This window comes from Glycine soja, chromosome 3 (genome assembly GCF_004193775.1).
Source record: "Glycine soja cultivar W05 chromosome 3, ASM419377v2, whole genome shotgun sequence".
Classification (NCBI taxonomy): Eukaryota; Viridiplantae; Streptophyta; class Magnoliopsida; order Fabales; family Fabaceae; genus Glycine; species Glycine soja.
The window spans coordinates 1,757,241-1,763,240 of record NC_041004.1 but is presented as its reverse complement, the minus strand read 5'-3'; the positions used below and the strand labels follow the sequence as shown (position 1 = coordinate 1,763,240).

The following is a 6,000-nucleotide window of genomic DNA, read 5'->3' as shown; positions in this document are numbered from 1 at the left end:
GATGAAAAATTGAAATTCTCTTCTTATATTCTTATTCAAAAACACTGTCTCACCTCTAAAACATCAGACATCGATGGGTGTGAGCATAGAGGAACACATATAACTAGCACACCAACCATATCTTCTCTTTTTTTCATTCATTTTTTTCATCCTCATAATTTTAATTTTTTTTATCCAAACACAAAATTCTGAAAATAAAAGAATTTCAATTGAAATATTTGAAATTCTTAGAATTTAAAATTTCTCCATCCAAACACACTCTAAATGTATATTTTCCTTCAGAACAACCTATAATAGGTTACATTCTAAATGACTTATTGTAAGATGTTGTTATATAAAACAAAATGTAGTGCTAATTGTAAAGAGTTTTCAATTGAAAAAAAAAATAAAACATACCTAATTTGACATTTGAATGATATTTTCATGCACTATAGAAATTAAAATGTATCTGATGTCTGTCAATGCTAAACCAATGGTCTGCTTTCTTCATGTTCACCTGCATAATCTGATTGCGCCATCAGTTCTTTGTCCTCAGAAGGTTTTGGAATATTAGCAATTGGAGAAGAGTTCAAGGCCTTCTTGTTGGATCTGTCATCAAGAAATATCTTCATTGTAATCCCCATAGCTATGAGTAGGAGTCCAGTTGCATGTTGTTCTGTCAATGGTTTTGTAAATATGAGGTATGATAGTAGCAATGTACTGCCTTTCTTGCCGTTGTTATCTGTGACAATTATTCAATGAGGAAAGAAACTCAGTTTGGACCACATAAAGGGTTTAACATTAGAATATCTTAATCCATGCTGAGACCTACAATGGGTAAAAATTTTGAACAGAATAGGATGATATATACTTTAAATTATCAATTGTTACAAATCAAATCAATTTTCAATTCCAAATCAAATATTAGTTACAAGATGTTTTAAGTATTTATCATTTTATGACATTTAATTAAGACATATGGTGCTTCTCTTCTCAGAGTTTTCATGTCCCAACTCCTACACGAAGTTTGTAATGATGATGTCATGACAGAGTTATTAATGCTGAGAGCCATATAATGGTCCAAAGTCCAAATAAACATAATGGAACTAGGAAAAGTTGTGAGACTAATTTACCATGGCTGTGTTGGCAGCTCCAAAATGGCAATGAGTGACAGCACAGAGAGTTGGCCAATAAATGCGGCCAATTGCTTCAATAACTAATACTCCATACACATATAGATGCTGCAAGAACAAGATAAGGTACTATTTCGAAAACAAATATGTCTACGTAGAAAAACAGGAACAATATTTTCAAATGTACCCGTGACCATGGATGTCCATGCTTTGAATAACTGTCCTGTGAAAAGCATGGGAGGAATCAAGAAAGGCAATCCCACCACAGTAGAGCAGAAAAGCATTTCCATCTGTATGTTAACAATGGAAAGGAAATTCATATTACCAGAAATTACAGCTCAAGCTAGAATTACCAGCTCAAGCTCGCATACATAATGTATTCCACATTTCCTTGCTAAAAAGACATCATGGAGATTGTCCAGTTTCTACAGCACTGCCAAGTTTTGATAGCAATGATCAATTGGAGCTGATGCCAATTGACATTTTAGCTAAAAGAATAAAGAAAAGAGGCAATAGGCCAATCACATAAGTGCTAATACATTGGCAACATACCACACCAGAAGAAGCTACATGGCATGAGGTGCACAAGCTGAAGCAACAGTTTCCTCAAGTGGATTGAACCTCTTTATTAACGAGGCCAGTGGATGAAAGGGCCTTGGGGCAAGGCCTTCAGATGGAGGGGAAATTGTAATACTCAGTTTATAAAAATAACTGTAAGGAGTTAAAATAGAAAGGGTTGTTAGAGTTTAAGTGGGTCTCATTGCTTTCACTTGTATAAATAGCAATATCCTATTGTAATCAAATTAATAGCATTCAGTCCCTTGGGACTGTTCTTCCTTGTGTGAGTTCCACGAGTGAGTTTCCCTTCTTCCTTTGCATTCTAAGTTCTTGTGAGATCTTAGTTCTGTGTTCTGAGAGTAGTAAGGAATCATAGGTTGATAATCTTCAACCTAACAATTGGTATCAGTTGACGGGTAACGATGGTAGGCAATACAACCAATAAGGATTTGGAGCATTGGATTGAAGGTCTAGAAAAGATCTTGGAGAATTCACAGCAAGACAACTACAAGATTCATCAAGAAACTCAAGCGGCCATTGCAGAATAATAAAAAAACCATCAGTTGGCGATGGATTCTATGAATTCCATGCTCGAGAAACTCTATAAACAAGTTCAGTTATTGGGTGCTAAATCAAATTCAGAAGAAGAAGAAGAGGTGGGCAGCGAGATAGGTTCTGCCAAGATTTTGGACAGAGCACAAATTTTGTTCCCCACTTTTGATGGCACAAATTATCGCGAATGGAGAGCCAAAGTAGAACAGTTCTTTGAATTGGAGAATGCGCCACAAGCTCAATGGGGCAAGATTTTGTTATTGTCAATGGAAGGGAAATCATTTGTTTGGCAAAGGCATTACAAGACTCATAACAGCAATAAGATGAAATCTTGGCAGTAGATTCTTCAGGATATGGCTTCAAGATTTGACATGGGGAATTATGATGATCCCATATCAGAATTATCTATACTACGCCAAGAAGGTACCTTGCTTGATTATTTTGAAAAGTTTGATCAATTATTAGCTAGGGTAGATGTTACTGAAGAAATGGCTATCAGCTTTTTCTTGGGAGGATTACATGCTTCATTAGAAAAATCAGTCCGTATTCACAACCCTAGGTCTCTACAAGATGCAATGCGATTAGCTAGATTGCAAGATGAGGTCCTACAAGAATTAGAAAGGAAATTGGAAGGTACAAAGCAGAAGCAATTTGAGGGTGCCAGAAGCTATTACAGAAGTTGGAATCCTACAACAGTCAACTCAAGACCATCACCAATCACCAATACACAAAGTCCATCAGCTCAATCTTCTACAAATCCATCTAGAAAGGAAATGTCTACAGCAAAACCTTCTTCAAGCAGCAAAAGAGAAATGAGTGCCAGGATAGCAAAAGGTCTCTGCAGGTTTTGTGGTGAGCCATGGGATAAGAATCATAGAGAAAAATGTGTCGTTTGGGGGAAATTAAGTGTCATATTTACTGCTCAGGGTGAGGCATCAGAAGAATCTGAAGAGGAGGAAGAACATGAGAACATTATAGCCTTATGAAAAGAACTGTTAGATACTGATGCAGTTCAAATTTCACTACATGCCCTTAAAGGGATAGCTAGTGGCCAGACCTTACAGTCAAAAGGAATTATTAACAATACAGAGTTACCATTCTTAATGGACACTGGAAGTACACATAATTTTGCGAGTGATAGATGGATGAAGAAATTAGGATTAACAACTCAGTGTATCAAAGAATTTCCTGTGGTGGTAGCCAGTGATAAACCAGTAATTATAGACAAGAAGTGTGAGCAATTGCGTTGGAAATTTAAAGACCATGAATTTGTTGGGGATTTTTTAGTGTTACCTGGATCTCACTTTGGGGTAATTCTTGGAACACAGTGGCTGAAAACACTTGGAGAAATAAGGTGGAACTGCAAATCTCTTACTATGAAATTTGAACATGCTAGGAAAACAGTGAAGCTCGTGGGAGAACAACAAGGTCGACAGCACCAAGGAGCAACTATAGTTATGAATTGCATTTTACCAAAAGCTATGTTGTTATCTATTTCAGTTCTTGAGACCCAACAGGAGACTTCACATCTGGAAACAACGCTGACAGAACAACAACAGCAAGACTTAACTGAAATATTATTGCAATTTGAAGATCTATTCAGAATTCCTACTCAGTTGCCTCCTCACAGGAAATACGATCATCAGATTCATTTGACAAACAATACCCCTTTATCTTCTAAATCGTACAGATATCCACATGCCCAAAAGACAGAAATTGAAAAGATGGTGCAAGAGCTGCTACAAACAGGATTTATCAGAGAGAGTGGGAGTGCATTTGCATCACCAGTGGTGCTCATCAAGAAGAAGGATGGAGGGTAGAGACTTTGCATCGACTAAAGGAAGTTAAATTCAGTCACAATTAAAAATAAATTTCCTATTCCATTGATTGAGGACTTGTTGGATGAGTTGGAAGGTGCCACTTATTTTTCTAAGTTGGATTTGAGGAGTGGTTATATTCAAATTCGAATGTGGGAGCCTGACATTCCTAAAATTGCATTTAGGACTCATAGTGGACACTGTGAGTGGGTGGTTCTTCCATTTGGATTAACCAATGCACCAAACTACCTTCCAGAATTTGATGAATGATGTTTTTCGGCCTTATTTAAGGAATTTCATCTTAGTCTTCTTTGATGATATTTTGATTTATTCAAAAACTTGGAGTGAGCACATGGAGCATCTTTCCTTGGCCTTGACACTCTTAAGAGATAACACATTGGTTATGAACAGAGAAAAATGTATCTTTGCTAAACGTCAAGTTGAATACTTGGGCCATGTAATTTCCAAGTTAGGAGTAGCTCTTGATGCAGACAAGATAGAAGCAGTCCAGAAGTGGCCAAGACAGACAACAACCAAACAGCTGAGAGGGTTTTTGGGTCTATCGGGATATTATAGAAGGTTTATCATGAATTATGGTCAGCTGGCACAACCTCTGACAACACTTTTTAAGAAGGAAGCAACATTTTCAGTGGAATGAAGCAGCTAAGGAAGCATTTACTACATTAAAGATGGCATTAACAAGGGCTCCAGTACTAGGTCTACCTAATTTTGCAGAATAGTTTATAATTGAAACTGATGCTTCAGGTTCAGGTATAGGGGCAGTTTTGATACAAAGAGGTCATCCTATCGCGTATATAAGCAAGGCAATGGGGAAGAAATATCAGATGTTATCCACTTATCAAAAGGAGTTTTATGCTATTTTATTTGCAGTGCGGAAGTGGCAACACTATTTTCTCGACAATCATTTTATCATCAAGACAGATCAGAAGGCTTTAAAGCATCTTTGGAACAGCCACCAACATCCTTGATGCAGAATTGGGGCTTAGAAAAACTGATGGGGCTGCAATTCACAATTGAATATAAGAAAGGCAGAGAGAACACAATTGCAGATGTGTTATCAAGGAAGTGTACGGAAGGAAGTGTTGCTGCAATTTACCAGATAGGATCAGATTTACTGCAAACAGTGAAAGACACTTACAATGAAGATAATAAAATACAAAAAATAATTGATAAGATCCAACTGTTACAACAATCCTATAAGCAGTATGAGTGGCAAAGAGAGGTGTTGAAGAGGAAAGGAAGGATAGTAGTAGGGCAACAACAGGAGGTGAGAAACAAGTTGCTTGCTTATTTCCATGAATCTGTCCTTGGTGGTCACTCAGAAGCATCACATACATATAAGAGGTTGAAGCAAATTTTCTATTGGAAAAGGATGCAGAAAGAGGTTAAGGATTGGGTGCACAAGTGTACAGTTTGCCAAAGGAATAAACCTGTTTTGACTAAGTCAGCTAGTTTGTTACAACCACTTCTTGTCCCTACTCAAGCTTGGCAGTGCTTAGCCATGGATTTTATTGTGGGCTTGCCAAAATCTAATGGGAAGACAATCATTCTGGTGGTAGTTGATAGGTACACCAAATATGCCCATTTTGTAGCATTACGGCATCCAATCAATGCTACTAAGATTGCTCAGGTGTTCATTGATACAATAGTGAAGTTGCATGGATGGCCCAGTGAGATAGTGTCAGATAGGGACTCAATTTTTATGAGTAAATTCTGGTCAAAACTCTTCAAGTTGCATGGAGTCAAATTTCTAAAGTCCACTGCATTCCATCCACAAACTGATGGGCAGTCAGAGGCTTTAAATAAAGTATTAGAAGGATATCTCAGGTGTGCAACAGGAGAGATGCCCTCTAAGTGGAGTGAATTCTTAAGTTATGCCGAATCTTGGTACAACACTAAGTTTCATTCAGCAACAAAAATGACCCCGTTTGAAGCTTTAT

The 6,000-nt window shown here is 37.3% G+C and overlaps 1 pseudogene; it reads right to left on the bottom strand.

Moving 5' to 3' along the window:
- Positions 1 to 427: 427 nt before the first annotated feature.
- Positions 428 to 1,403, bottom strand: LOC114405809 (annotated as a pseudogene).
- Positions 1,404 to 6,000: the final 4,597 nt, after the last annotated feature.